We start from the raw sequence: 16,196 nt of genomic DNA, 5'->3' as shown, positions 1-16,196 counted from the left end.
CTTTTACTATGTGAGGGCAGCAAATCTAATCCTGAAGACCTTTTACTATGTGATGGCAGCAAATCTAATCCTGGACATACTCTGTTGACTTGTCCACCAGCCGCCACATTCTATCCTTTTTTCAACCAATAATAGATCTGTTCCTTATCCAGTTTGTACTGTGTTTTCCCATTATTTCCCTTTTCAACCAAGAGACCGGTTGGGTATCCGGTCTCTACTACTTTCACCATATTATTTCCTCTTTGAATAAAGTCCTAGATTCATGCTACAACTTTCCCCCCTTTCTTCGTTGTTTGAACAAAGCCCTAGATTCGAATGCATGAAGTAGCTTTACCTCTAATAATACTAAAAATTTAGGTGGCTTTGGAAGAGCTGATGGGAGTAGAAAAAGATGCACATGCAGACACGTGGGGAGCTGGGGCAGTAGAGCAAGGCCTCTTTCGAAGAACTTATACCTGAGGATCACCGGGATGTCAGCGGCGGCAGGTCGGATCTGCGGACAATACGGCAGGGAGGAAGAAGGGTCGGAGGACCTCCCGAGCCGGCGCTATGTCGCAGAGAACGGCACAGGCAGAGGATCGGGCCCCTCCGGCAGCTGTGGGTTTCCTCCCTCGGCGGCGATGACCGCGTGAAGGATGCACCTTTTAGTTCTCTACACACACCGGCCGAAGGGATCCGGCCGGATCTGTGACCAGCGGTGAGCAGAGAGAAAATGTCGCTACCGATGTCTTGTTTATATCTGGAGAGGATGAGAGAATGAAGAGAGCAACCCTAGTAAAGCAAGCGCTCAGGCCCCTGCGTCCATATATAGTGGAGTGATTATCTTTTTTCTCTCCACAACAAGCGTTTCAATTTGTGTACGTGGCATTAAAGAAAAGAAACTCTCTATTTAAGGTGACTACTGTACGACTCCTACTTACTACTAGTAGTACTACAGTATTGTTCACTTGTGCTCCCCGCCCCTCCATTCATTGAACAACCCCACAGGTGAATAAACATACAGTAAGTACTGTATTTATATAGAACGAACAAGCTCGAACTATTTTCGCGTAGTTAAAAGTTGAGGGCGGGGCTTTTCCCAGGCAGTACGCGTGGCAGTTTTCGGGTAGGCGGTTTGACAGAGAGGCGAGGAGGGTGAGCGAGTGGGGCTGTGCGATTTGACGGCACGTTACTGCTGGAAAGACTTGTGATATGACCACTCACTATAGTCATGAATTACTGGCGCTCCGACCAGGGTGATGCCCCCCTTCCGTTCCGCGCTCTAATCTGGTGCATGACACGTCGACCCGGATGCTGGCTCTCCCACATGTCGGAGTAGTAAGAAGGAGCAAAGAATGATGCGGTATATACTAGTACTATACTAGAGTACTACTCAGGTCGGAGGAGTGCGAACCACGGCAGCCCAGTGAACCAGCAGTGCGAACCACGGTAGCCCAGTGAACCAGTAGTAGAAAACAATGTGGTGATATGGCCATAAAAAACAATGTGCTACGGTCCACACTGTAGCATGTACAGTAACACTCCTCTTTGTTTGGATCCCTGAGTTAGAGCTAGTTTGGGTTGAAATAGCCTCAAATTATCGAACCAAGAGGGGTTAGTTTGAGCTAGTTTGCTCTAACCCGGCTAAAAAAACTAGCCCGGTGGAGAGGTTCTAATTGGGTTAGTTATCCTCGGGCCCACTAAAAGAGAACTAAAAAAATCTCCCCTGCCCGCACCAGATCGCTCCCCCCTCTCGCACGACTCCTCTCTGTTCCCCATAGGGCCGCTCGCCCTCTCTCTCCTCCGCCCGCCCTCTCCTTCCGGCCTCCGTCGCCCTACTCCGGCCGCCCTCTCCCTCCGGCCTTCGAAGGTCGCCCCGCTCCCCCTTCACCAGTCGTTTTTCTCCCTCTGTCGTGCGCGGCGGCGGCGCATCTACCAGGGAGGTCGCGAGAGGGGTGAGTTTTCTTTCCTTCTCTATCTCACGGCCATATCATTGATCTTGCTTGCTCTAGCGCTAATTCTGATTTGGAAAAGTAGATCCTGATCAAACTTGGTATAGATTTGTGGTGCACGCATGGAATTGTTTGATGCTGCTTGAGGAGGTAATAAATCTTTCTAGAGGCCCAAAGATTCAGGTCACCTTTCTAGGTATTTCAATTTCAGGCTTGCATTATTTCTAGAGGCCCAAAGATTCAGTTCACCTTTCTAGGTATTTCAATTTCAGGCTTGCATTATTTGTAGAGGCCCAAAGATTCAGTTCACCTTTCTAGGTATTTCAGTTTCAGGCTTGCATTATTTCTAGAGGGCTAAAGATTCAATTCACCTTTCTAGGTATTTCACTTTCAGGCTTGCATTATTTCTAGAGGCCCAAAGATTCAGTTCACCTTTCTAGGTATTTCAGTTTCAGGCTTGCATTATTTCTAGAGGCCCAAAGATTCAGTTCACCTTTCTAGGTATTTTAGTTACAGGCTTGCATTATTTCTAGAGGCCCAAAGATTAAGTTCCTAGTCGGCACCAAGCGGCCCTGCTACCCATGCCGGTGTCGACCTCAACTCGCAAGGGCCGGCGTTGGAGGGGTTCCCGGGGCTTGGGCTCTACAGAGCCTTCCTCTAGAGCGACAATGGCGACCTCCTCCCTCGGTGTGTGAGGGGCTCCGGGCTCCCTCCCTATCGTGAATGACTCCCGTGATGAGTTAGCTCATTCTTTGTTTCATGAAGTGTTTTTTTATTTTGTGAAGCTTGATTGACGACTTGTATGTTTAAGTGGGATATCTCATTTGTATGGACAAAGTAAAAATTATCATGTTTTGCATGCTTGATTTTTATAGATGGTTCATTTATGTCAATTGTGAGCGGGAGGAGGCCACAGAAGAGCTGGCCACACCAAGAGGGTGCTTGGATCCAAGGGACTTATTTTAGTCTGACTAAAAATAGTCTCTTTAAGAGGCTAAAGTTCCAAGCACCCCTGACTAAAGAGGGGTTAAAACTAGTCTTGAGACTAAAAAAATTTAGTCAGGGGTACCCCTACTAAAATGTGGATTAGTCTTCTCTCTCCTCATTTAACTCCTCTCCTTTAACACATGCGAGTTCTGGATTGGAGGGTTTGGAGGATAATAAATGCTCATTAACTTGATTTTAGTCTCTTTAGTATTTGGATCCAAGCATGGGTGAGGCTAGCAAGTTTTAGTCCCACTACTTTTAGTCATGGAACTAAAACGTATCCAAGCACCCTCCAAATCCGGCAGGAAATAGGGTCCAAAGTAGTCAAATGATTGAGATAGAGCATTTATTGTCAATCTAACCCTGCCATCCATACACCTCTTTGGTTTAGAGTTAGTTCAGGGTTAGAATCTAACTCTAACCTCTAACTGAGTTAGAGTTCTCCTCGTCTCGGTTCATCGCCATCATACTTTCCCCATTCCTGTGTTTTCAGTATCCTGCGAATCAAAGAGGCCCTTTTTTTGCAGGAAAAATCAAAGAGGCCCTTAGACTGGTTTCGGTCCAGTCATTTTTTATAAACGTGTTATGTCCAAAATTTAATGAACGTGCTCTGGTTTCCACGAAAATAATCCGGTTTCATGTAGTAATTCATTCATTTATTTATTCTTCTGCGGGGGGTTTGCATGTAATTCGTGAGGTCTGAAATGTAAAGTACCCCGGCATATGCTCCGAGTCGTGCATGCACTACGACCCAGATGCTCTATGTCCCACATTTCGGCGAATGGGAGCACGTGGAAATAGCCTAGGAGTACATATAGGAGGATAAATGCGTGAAATAATATGTACTGTGAAGCGTAGCCGCGGTTCGAAAAGGAGACCTAAAGTGATGACAGCTATAGGTCGCACGCACCCAACTAGTGGTACTAGACATACGACTAATTTTTCCCTCAAAAAAAAGAGGCACGAGTGCTCAGTACTCCTATTCTATAAACATGAGTCCCATCTGACAACAGCGTCCGTGCTACAGCTAGCTCTCCTCCCTCGTTTCTCTCTTCTAATTCTAAACTCGGCCGACGCCCGGTGGGCGGGGTGGGTTTGCTCAACTGCGGCCCCACCTCACAGTGAAAACGTTACGACTGGAATAAAAATGCCATATACTCCCTCCGTTCATAAATATAAGCCTTTTTAGATACTATTTCAAATGGAATACAGCATACAGATGTATGTAGACATAGTTTAGAGTGTAGATTCACTCATTTTGCTCCGTATGTAGTAGTCACTTGCTGGAATCTTTAGAAAGACTTATATTTGGGAACGGAGGGAGTACTATACTAATAAAACATTAAGGCCACGAGGCGATGCAGTGCTAGTTACAGGAGGCAAGAAGAGATGCATCCATCGACGACGTCCACCTCCTCGACTTAGGGCGCCGGCCCACCGAACGACGCCTAAGTAGCAGCGGCTTTCGTGGCCAGGTCGACGTGCTTCTGAACAATGGCGTCCAAAGATTCCAGCTGCTAGAAGAAGGCTAACGTCTTTCTGTCCTCGCTTGCCTTGTAGTGGCCTATGTAGACGATTTCCTCGTAGACGTGGATGTGCAGGTCGACGGTTTCTTGCATGGCGAGGCGCTGCGCGGCGAGCGCGGCCTCGAGGTGCACATTCTTCGTCGCGACCTCCGGCACCTGCAGGGCCACCAGGGCTTGAAAGAGTTCGTCACCATGGAGGCCGATGAGGGTGGCAGGCAATGAGGAGCCTGGGCACGCGGGCTGGAGCAGTACGATAAGGTCGTCCGCGCGCTTCTTGACGGCGGTGAACTTGTGGATGGAGTTGACCATCATGTCGTCCATGCGAGAGGCGAAGCCGGTGTCGGCGAGGGCTACGATGCCTACGGTCGCCAGCACCGTCTGGAAACGTTGCGCGGTGCGGGGCCGCAGGCCCACGCCTTGGATGATTTGGCACAGCCGACTGCCGCTCGCGTCCATCGCCTCCATAGGTGCTTGTGGCTTCTGGTCACTTGGTCTTGGATTGGAGTGAGCAGTGTTGCGCAGAGACTTGGGAGTAGATGGATTGGAGCGGTGGGGCGCCTTTATTATATGAGAGTCCAAACTGTGTTGCATTCACATCGTGTTGGCTCTATTCTGCTTCTCCAATTAATTCCCTCTGCATGTAATTGAGGATGCATCATTGACCGTTCAACGTCTCGGGAACCGCTACCCTCTCCCTCCTTGGCATTCAAGCACCTATGGACCCGTCGACGACGAGGTGCCTATGGTGACTCGTAAATTTCAAGATGATAGTGCCGTGCGTGTGTGCATTCATAGGGGTGAGTGTATGCGCGTGTATATGAGCGCTTGCGTCTGTACTGTGTAAAAAAACGTAAATGCGTGTCAAAAAGAGACTAGTCAGTATACTCAATATTGTGCACCTCGGAGAGGAAAACGATAGAACTAGTACGTATTTATTTACGGTGCAGATTCACTCATCTTCCTCCATATGTACTCCGTCTCGGTGTAGTCTAGTCACTTGTTGAAATCTCTAGAAGGGCAAATACTCCTTTCTGGTTTACAGGGCTATACTAGCAAGTAGTTGTATGTACTAGTACAATAGTGGGCTCACATAGCAATTTTGTCTCATGCAAGAGCCTGGCTATATGCATGCTCCAATGTTCGCAACTGCAACGTTCGGTTTGCGCTTGGCTCTTCGCCTCTTCGAGAAGACGAACAATGATGTTACTACTACTGCTTCTACAGTGTCGAATCCACTGCTGCATGTCCGTCCACCGCGAGCGGGACGGATAGCTTGTTGTAGAAGTACTACTAAGCAAAAGCCTGTCCTCGTTTGCGAGCAACCGCGCGCATGGGTGAGGGAGAAGGCGTGTAGTAAAATCAAGCTTCTCCTCGTTGTACGAGTTGACGCGACACATCATAGCATTGGCCCCACATGCTTGCCTCTAAACTTGGCTGAAAGACCCGCAGTGTACAATATATTTGCTGCAACCTCTAACATTTACCCACCACAAATTAAAATATATGTGGCCGTATGCATCGTTCTGATGCAGAGGCCGGGGAGTCCCCCCTTAAAAAAACAAATTAAAATATATATTCCTGTCTTGACCAGATGAGCGTGCAAACTACAATCACCAGGGTGTCAGGTAGGGCCAGAAGACTATTTTAATTTTTTTTTAAACTTCGAGACGGCCACATAGCATGGAGCCTACCCCAACGATTTTAAGCTTATAGGCACGGTACACGCTATCCTAGACTACTCTACACATGAAACTGCCACACGAGCGTCCGGGCTGCGCTTGGCTCTTCGCCTCTTCGAGAAGTCGAACAATGATGGAGTACTACTGCACTGGAGGAGTACTACAGTACGCTTCTGGCCATCTGACACCGATTGAACTGCTGCATGTCCACCGCGTGCGGGAGGGAGAGCATGTAGCGAAAGCTTCTCCTAGTCTTGCCAGCCACCACGCTCATGGGCGAGGGAGGGACGCTCCTGCCTTTGCGTGTATGACAGGTGGGCCCGACAGGTGTGTGGCCAACCTGTCATACAGCCAAAGGCAGGTGCAGTTAAGTCCGCGAGGGAGAGGATAATCAAACTTCTCGTTGATGTACGAGTTGACGCGACACGTCAAAGCACTGCACTCGATATATTTCAATAATTTGCGTTTACGATGCATTAATTACAACGCATGCATGCATGCCGCGACTCTCCTTTTGATACTTGCATGTGTTGATTTAATGCACCTTGAAGTAGTATAAAATATGTGACGGTAAAGCTTTGTAATACCCCGGTCCAAGTCGAGAGATGGTTGTGCACGAGGAGGGCGAGATCATGCAGACCGAACAGGACCCGACGATGGAGCTCTCTAAGGTCTCGATGGACCTCACCGTGCTCCACTGCCCCTTGTGCCTCCGCCCCTTGACGCCTCCAGTGTATGAGGTTCGAATACACCTCGTCCATTCGGCTGATTGACCAAGGTGCAGGTTTCTTGATTGATGTGCTGTTCGATTGATTTCTGCAGTGCAAGGGAGGGCACCTGGCCTGCGCGGACTGCCGCGTCGAGCGCCCCGGGAACCAGCGGCAGTGCCAGAAGTGCGAGCGCGGCAGTGGCTTCGACGTGCGGAACACAGCGGTGGACTCCGTCCTTTCGTCGGTGAGGGTGGACTGCCCGCACGAAGGCTGTGAGCTCTACGTCATTACCACAAGCTCGCCGATCACCAGAGCGTGTGTTCGCTCGCGCCCTGCAAATGCCCCGTGCCCGTCTGCGGCTACGAAGGCCCGCCGCCGGCGCTCTAGCACCACATCAGCATGGCGCATCCCATGCCCGTGCACAGGATCCAGTACGGCAAGGTGCTCCAGCTGCAAGTGCCACTGTCGCAGCCACGGCTCTTGCTGTTCGCGGAGGAGGACCGCCGCGCATTTTTCTTGGTCGGCGGCGTGCTCGACATCGGCGCGCCTATCGCCGTGTCGGTCGTCTGCATCAGAGCGGGGGCGTCCCCATTGCCGCACTATGTGGCCAAGCTGTGGGCGAACGGCCCGCCGTTGGAGCCCAAAGGCAAGACCGACGCCGTCAAGGTGGAAATGGAGGTGACAAGCAGCAAGGATCCCGGCGACGTCAACGTGCAGGAGCTGACCTTCTTGACAGTTCCGCCCAAGCTGCTGGCCGGGGCTAAGCTTGTGTCCCTCCACATTCAGATTGACAAGCTCACGTCCTAAATGTTTCTACAATGCCTTCTGTTTATCTTAGTAATATGCTAATATAGGGATTACCTTGGTCTACTTTAGCTTAAGAAATGGTGGGTTTTGGTGGCGATGCAGCAATTACTTTGACATCAGATCAGTAATTTCCAACAGTCGAACGGATATTTTGTGTCTGTTGGATATAAAGTTCCTTTGGGTAAGAAGTACTACTTGTCATCAAAATGGATAAAAGGAGATGTATGTAGACGTATTTTAGTTCTAGATACGTCCCTTTTTATCCATTTTGATGACAAGCACTCCCTCCGTTCCACAATACATGCCTTCCATTTGTCAAAATATAGATGTATCTAGACATGTTTTAGTATATAGGTACATCCATGATAGAGCCAATCGGATGGTTGAGAACACTACAATTCATAGCTACAGATGCGTGTGTGACTCCCAGATGCAGAGGCCGGGGGTCATCATCCTCCTTTTCGAGAAAAAACAGACGTGTGTGTGAGAGCTCGCCACGCGGCTATTCTTGTCGAACACCCCATTAACCGTAAGATATGTATACGACGGTGCCAGTTATTGCACGTACACAACAGTACTCCCTCCTTTCCGGTTTATAGGGCTTAATTCAAAAATCTCACCAACCAAGATGGTGAGTGGTGGAATATTTTTTGTAGTTTGCAAAAGCACCTAATTAATGCTCTTGTTTTTCTCAAAAAATTATGTTTATCCATGCATTAATTGCAATGCATGCATGCATAAAGTACATGCATTGGTCAATTTTCTCTTAATACTTGCACGCAATGATTTAATGCACCTTGGAATCTGAACATGTGTTGGGGAACAACCAAATTGAGCCTTATAAAATGGAAAAACTAAAATTTTGAGATAAGCCCTATAAAACCGGAAAGGAGGGAGTAGAAAAATAAGTACTCCATCCGGGAATAGTGCCGCACTTGGAAACTAGAACCGTCAATAAATTTTGAGCTTGCGTCTCGTCACATTCCCAATTACTCCACGCTATATTGAATTGCAAACCTGTTCACACCGATCACAACCTAAACAGTTTCCCACTTAGGAGCGTATTAGTACCACGCTATATTGAATTGCAAACCTGTTCACACCGATCACAACCTAAACGGTTTCCCACTTAGGAGCGTATTAGTACTTGGTTATAAATACTAGTATGCCAAGATGACTGCACATTCCTCCTCAACTCCTCATCCACAAAAACAAACAAGTCATTCAGCATCCTTCCCTTGCGTCTGCCATGGCCAGCGTGAGTTCTGGGTCGAGAGATTGCCACCAGGGAGAGGCGAGCATGGAAGCGGAAGCACGAGAGATGTCCCGCCTCGCAGCGAGAGCAGCCGACATGTCCCGCCGCACGGAAGTAGCAGCACGGAGGTCCCGCCGCGCCGCTGAAGCAGCACGGAGGTCCCGCCGCACCGTCGATGCAGCAGACTGGTCCGGCCACGCCGCGGAAGCAGTAGAGATGTCTCGCCGCGCCACGAATGCAGCAGAGATGTCCCGCCGCACCGCGGCGGCCTGGGAAATTTTCTCGCGGGCAGGCAACGACTGTTACAGGCGCATGCATGCGATCATCCATAGCCATATGGATCAGATCTCCGGCTGGGCGAGGTTGCAGGATGACATGAAAGCCTCGTTTGAACAGGCTACTGGTGTCATCCGGCAACTAAGGGAGGGCAATGAGAGGCTCCAGGCCGAGCGCGACCTGCTGAGGGAGAAGATCGTCCGAAGTGCAGACCAACAGGAGGAGACCACTGCCTTGTTGAAGAGGACCGGCGTCATCGTCAAGAAACTTATGGACGAGAATGACATGCTCCGCAACGAGCGCCAAAGGCTGGTGGAGGAATTCGTGGATGTTCTCAAGCAGTGTCTTGAGGACACGAAAGAGCTCATCGCCGCTCGCTGCGGAGACTAGTTCCCGCGGCCTGCAGCAACGCATCAAGAAAGTAGAGATCAGCGAGCCAGATCCTTGTCTTCCTTCTTGTTTTGCCCTTGTGTATTTCGGGCGTAGCCGCATGTGGATTTTTTAATTATCTTTCTAATTATGTAAGACAATTAATCGTCCTTATCTTTCTGTGGAAGATCAATGTTGCGAGGCTAGAATGAAGAAAACTCTTGCTGTGGCGACCCTGGCATTGTTGTTCTTCTAGTTGCTGCTGGGCTTCCTTCAGTTTCCTGGTTTCTTTTGATGTAATAATCGGTTTAGGATGTGGATTTTGTCGTCGGTTGTGAAATGTTGGGTTCTAGCGCGGATGTTTGGCCTTTGTTGGCCTCTTGGGATGTTGCGATTTCAATCTGGTAGCTTTTAGTCCTTCGTGTTAGGCTGGAGTTGTGCTGAACTTCTTGTGAATTGTGGTGGTTTTCAGTAATGAAAATCGGAAGGGGCAAGCCCTTCTTTGATCAAAAAAAATTAATCGTCCTTATATATTCATCAGTCTTGCTATAAGTCGCAGTAGATGCTATATAGGTCCGTCGGATCTTACATTAAGATCCATGCTTTCAGATTTTCTTTTTTCTCTCTTAAATCTCAGTCGAGTGAGACATAGCCACGCCATTAAACAGAGGCTCGGGCGCCATCAATGGAGACCTTGGGAGAGAGGTGGACGGCAGATGGAGGTCAAAGGGCTCTCCTCCCGATAAGCATGCGCAGGGGTCTGATCGCACGCCTCTCGTACTCAAATAGCTACCCTGCACGGTGCCTCCTAGCTAATAAAAAATGGGGACGCGTGGCGGCACGTAAATGGTACTAGCAAGTAGAACGCCCAGGGTTTCAGTAATACTTGTGTTTCCGATTGTAACGTGACAACACTTGTTCCAAAATGACTTTGTTGATTGTTAATGTGTGCGCCTTCGCAAATCGGACTGCAAATTTACCACAGCATGTTGGTGCCATGTCATGGCACCAAGCCAAGTTCCATTATTTTCATGCGTGTTTTGGATTTACAGGAATTAAAAAACTAAGTTTCTCAATGTTTCCAACCCAGCCACGACGCCCAGAATTTTGAATTTCATTCCCATTTCTTGCATGGAACCTAGAAATTTACCCGAGGACACACATGTGATTTTTCAACCAACTTTGGTGCACTAGAACATGTGCTTGTATTTCAAATTTGAATTATGCACACAAAGGTGATACGTTCCCTCCCAGAACCATGAGCCTTCTTGAGAGAAGCTCCGATTTGCAAGAAGCTTATACCAACATTTGTTCCTATTCGGCCAATTTTTTTTACCACGGCATGGTACTACCATGACATGACACCATGCCAAGTTTCATGATTTTAAAACCAAGTTTCTCAATGTTCTCGACCGAGCCACGATGCCCAGATGTTTGAATTTTATTCTCATTTTTTGCATGGGACCTACTCCCTCCTTCCATCTATATAGGGCCTAATGTGTTTTTCAAGATAGCCTTTGACTATTGACAAGATTAATAGCACATGAGATGTATACTATGAAAATTATATTATTGGAAGCTCCTTTGACATACAAATTTGAAGGTATGCTTTGTGTAAGTTGCATGTCATATATTATTGCTCTAACGTTTGGTCAAAGTTAGCCTCGAAAAATGCATTAGGACCTATATAGATGGAAGGAGGGAGTAGAAATTCACCCGAGGACACAAATGTGATTTTTCAACCAACTTTGGTGCACGGGAGCATGTGCTTGTAGTTCAAATTTGAATTATGCACATTAAATGACCAAAAACTCAATTAATGTGTAAATAAGGCCAAACGAAGCCAGAATAATTCCAAAATTTAACAGGGCACTCATGTAGTTCTATGTTGCCTTTGTAAATAAACTCAAGGGGGACAACGTATATCGTTTCGCACTGAAAGGTGGCAAGTTCCCTCTCAGAACCACGAGCCTTCTTGAGAGAAGCTTCGGTTTGCAAGAAGCTTATACCAAAATCTGTTCCTATTCGGCCAACTTTTTTACCACAACATGGTAGTACCATGACATGACATCCATGCCAAGTTTCATGATTTTCGGACGTGTTTTGGATTTACAAGAATTTTAAAACCAAGTTTCTCAATGTTCTCGGCCGAGCCACGATGCCCAGATGTTTTGATTTTATTCTCATTTCTTGCATGGGACCTGGAAATTCACCCGAGGACACAAATGTGATTTTTCAACCAACTTTGGTGCACGAGAGCATGTGCTTGTAGTTCAAATTTGACTTATGCACATTAAATGACCAGAAACTCAATTAATGTATAAAAAATGACAAACGAACCTGGAATAATTCCAAAATTTAACAGGGCACTAATGTAGTTCTATGTTGCCTTTGTTAAGAAACTCAAGCGGGGCAGCGTATATCGTTTCACACTGAAAGGTGGCACGTTCCCTCTTAGAACCACGAGCTTCCAAATCGGCCCATTTTTTTACCACAACAGGTTAGTGCCATGACATGACACCATGCCAAGTTTCATGATTTCCAGGCGAGTTTTGGATTTACATGAATTTAAAATCAAAGTTTCTCGATGTTCTCGGCCGAGTCATGACGCCCGGATGTTTGAATTTCATTCTCATTTCTTCCATGGGACCTAGAAATTCTTCCAAGGACACACATGTGATTTTTCAACCCACTTTGGTGCACCGGAGCATGTGCATGCAATTCATATTTAGATTATGCACATTAAAAGTCCAGAAACTCAATTAATGTATAAAAAGGCCAAATGAACCCGAAATAATTCCAAAATTTAACAGGGCACTCATATAGTTCTATGTTGCCTCTGTAAATAAAATCAGGGGGGAGGCAGCGTATATTGTTTCGCCCACAAAGGTGACACATTCCCTCTCGGAACCACGAGGCTGGTTGAGAGAATCTCTGGTTTTGCAAGAGGCTTATACCAAAACTTGTCCCAATTCAGCCAAAAATTATACGTATGAAAACAGGGTTTTGATTATCCCAAACATCTCGCTACCTAGACCAATAATGTACAATGATTTGAATTCAACATAAAATGGATACAAATATTTGAATTGGAGAGCGTATGGTACATGTAGTTCATAGTGAAATATGATTACTGCTATATGTATGTTTTTTGTTATCAAGATAATATTTAAATTATTGTATAACTTGACAACAATCGTATTCAAATAAGGAAAATTGATTCAAATTTAGTCCATATGGTAGACGGCAATATATATGTTCACATGGTGGAGTAAAATGTTCATATATGATGGAAGATCAAAATGTACGACTACATCAATTATAAACCGCAAGGTCACCTAACGATATATTCGAATTCTACATAACATGGATTCAAAAATTGAAATTCGAGATCATGGCATATGTAATCATATAAAAAGGGACATTACTCTTTCTTTGGTGGGAATTGATTTGTTTTTTGTTGTTGTTGAGGGAAGTGCGAATCGATTTGGTACTGTGCAGGGTAATCTTGTTCTCCCGATTTTTTTTACATTTTTCTTGTAGTATTTTCAATGGCATCTATAGCAATATAGTAAAAGGGGACATGACTCTCTTGTGTCTTGTATGAATTGTTTTTTTACACGTTAAGTTTGTTCTGCCGAACAAGGAATCCGCACCTTGTTATCCCGAAATTTTCAAGCTCGAGTATCTTTTGTCTCGCCTGCTTTGAAACTCCCGCTTCTTCAACCCGCGCCGCGCCTTGTTATCCCAAAATTTGGACGCGCGCGAGAACTCCCTCCTCATCCAAAATCGCTCCCGCAGCCCAGACACGCGAAATCCCCCTTCTACCCCTCAGCCGGAAATGAAGCTCCACGTCGCGGTGTCAAAACCGGTGGGGTATGCTGGTAACTTACCCTACATTTCGGACAAGCACGTCCCTAAGCTTGGCTCCCCCCTCACCCTTTGCCCCCCCCCATTCGTACACCGAGGCCGCCAAAACCCGTGAAACCCCATGCTCCTCTGTCGGCCTCCCGACCGCCGCCCAGCCGGAGACTCTTCCCCGACTACGTCGTCCATCGCAACATCTCGCTGTCCCTCATCCACCGCACCGGATGAGGATCCGTTGTCGATCTCGTCGTCCCGCCGGATCAGCCGCCCCGTCCTCCACCTCCAAGGAGCTTCCCCGACGTTCGCCTCGTCTATCGCGCCACCTCAATCCCCACAGCGCTGTCTTGACCTGCCCCACCGGAACCACAACACACTCACCAATTCCTGCGATGAAGCCGAGGCCAACTCGGCGCCACCAAGGAGGTTCTGCACTCACCGCTGCATTTTATCTTTTATTCGATCTCACGGGGCTACTGGTGCTCGATACCGAGAAGACATGGCGTGTCTCCATCGACGGCGCCGTCGCCGGCCACATCATCCACGGCGTCTCTCCCCCATGTCGTTGCTTCCTCGGCGGCGACTTCCACAACGGCACTAGCTGCAGCTGCTCCGGCTCTCGCTCGCGCTGCGGCTCTGTTCTTGCTGTCGGTCGCGCTGCTGCACTGCTCCTGCTTTCGTTCGTGTTGCTGCTCTGCTCTTGCTCTCGCTTGCGCCGCTGCTGCTGCTGCACGACCTCCGGCAGCTACAAGAGTTGCTGCTTTAGCACTCGCTCGCGGTGCTACTGCACGACTTGCTCTCTGCTAGTGCGTTCCCTGCTCGAGCGTCTGCTGATTTAGATCACTGCTTCTCTGCTACTAGTGCTCGAACGCCCTAAACATCTATTGCAATGCTCTGTTACTAGTTCAATCAGTTTCGACAGTAAAATTCAGTTTCGACTGTGAAGTTCATTTTCTTCAGTTAAGTTCAGAGTGAACAGTACTTACAGCATTTGTCGGAGCGGCCGTGGCGCGGCTGATGCGTTTTACATCTAGCACTTTTTGGTGATGTATTTTATATCATCTATTGCAGATGATATTAGGGTCCCACTTTAGATTAACGTTGTCTGTCTTGTCATGCTTCAGCCTCGTCGCCGTACACCTTAGCGGAGCTGCTCCAGCAATGGAACCGTCCATCACAGCGGAGCATTACCCTCGGCGCCGTTTCCAGAGGCCTCAGATCTTCTTCCCCGCCTCCGACAGTCACACCAGCATCATCACCATCCTCCATGTCCAACCCAATGATGCTGAGGTCCACAAGGCTATGCCAAAGAGGTTGTACACTCGTCGCATCAGTTTGTTTCTCCATTCCTCTGTTCTTCCAATTCATGTGAGCCAAACACCCAGGTTGACTGAAATCCTATGTTTCCAAATGCTCTGTTTTGCACGTGCATTCCTATCCTATTCCTGTATTTTTCCTGTCCCTGCGTTTATAGAATCCTCCAATTCTAAGGAGCCCTTACAGATTTACTTCATTTTCAGATAGGCGTTAAAGAAAACTCTGTGTGTTATGTCCTGCTCCTGTCGTGCCGTCATCCACCCCACCTGAGGTGCACCATTGACAGAAGCGTTCACTGCAGCAGAGATCCCCCCTGCAGACTTCCTTTCGCCGCCTCAGATCATCATCCCCGTTGCCGGCAGCCATGCCAACTGCATTACCATCATCGACTGAGCTAATGAACCTGAGGACTACACAGTTCCGGAAGAGAGGTCGCAGTCTTTCGTGTTTGCTTACGTTATACATCGGTTATTATTACTTGCTACTTTATCGTTCAATCTTGAGTTTTGAATTGCCCATGGGTCTCATATCGAGCCAGCAACGAATAGTATATGTCTACTATCTGGTTCATCTGGGGTCTTCTATGTGGTTCATGTTGGGTGGGCAACAAACAATAGATGATCCATTGTCTATCTTTTTAAACTGAAGCTATAATCTACCTGCTATCATTAGTTTTGGATCCATCCACTCGTTTGCTACCATCAGTCTTGACTTTTGCATGCACCCCTTAGGCCTTACAAAATCTAACTATTTTTTTTATTATGCATGTCAGATATTGTACACAATCGTACTGAACATGTAGAGAAAAAGAGAAGAACGTTGCGTGCGAATATAATGTCATGCAGACGCCGCTCCATGGTGGGTGAAGTGCCCCCCCCCCCTCCTGCATTTCCAGATTGTATTCCAGAGGAAGATAACTGTTCAGATGGTGGGCGAGGTTGCATTGCTTACATTATACATCTTATATGTCATCAGCTTAGTTTAGATTTGCTTTGTGTGAATGCCACCTGTTTGGTTTCTATATCATACTCCCACCATTCCTAAATATTTGTCTTTTTAGAGATTTCAACAAGTGACTACATACGGAACAAAATGAGTGAATCTACACTCTAAAATATGTCTATATACATCCGTATGTGGTAGTAAATTTGAAATCTCTAAAAAGACAAATATTTAGGAACGGAGGGAGTATATGGGAATTATGCAATGCCATCTTCTTTAGCCAGGCATCATATACGTGAATCATGCAATGCCATCCTGTTTAGCCGGTCATCGTATATGTGAATTGTATTGTGCCATATTTTTTCCATAATGTATTCCATTTGTCAAAAATGTTTATACATTCATGTACTCTTCCTGTGCATCAGCCATTTGAGTCGGTCATGGGAAAATCTGGAGTGAAAACAAGGTCTTCTGAGCAGTCAGTGCTACCTGTCGATGCAGATTTCTTGCTGGTTACAGATAGCTCCTCAGAG

Source organism: Triticum aestivum, chromosome 3D (assembly GCF_018294505.1).
Source record: "Triticum aestivum cultivar Chinese Spring chromosome 3D, IWGSC CS RefSeq v2.1, whole genome shotgun sequence".
Classification (NCBI taxonomy): domain Eukaryota; kingdom Viridiplantae; phylum Streptophyta; class Magnoliopsida; order Poales; family Poaceae; genus Triticum; species Triticum aestivum.
Note: the sequence above shows the minus strand (reverse complement) of the source record.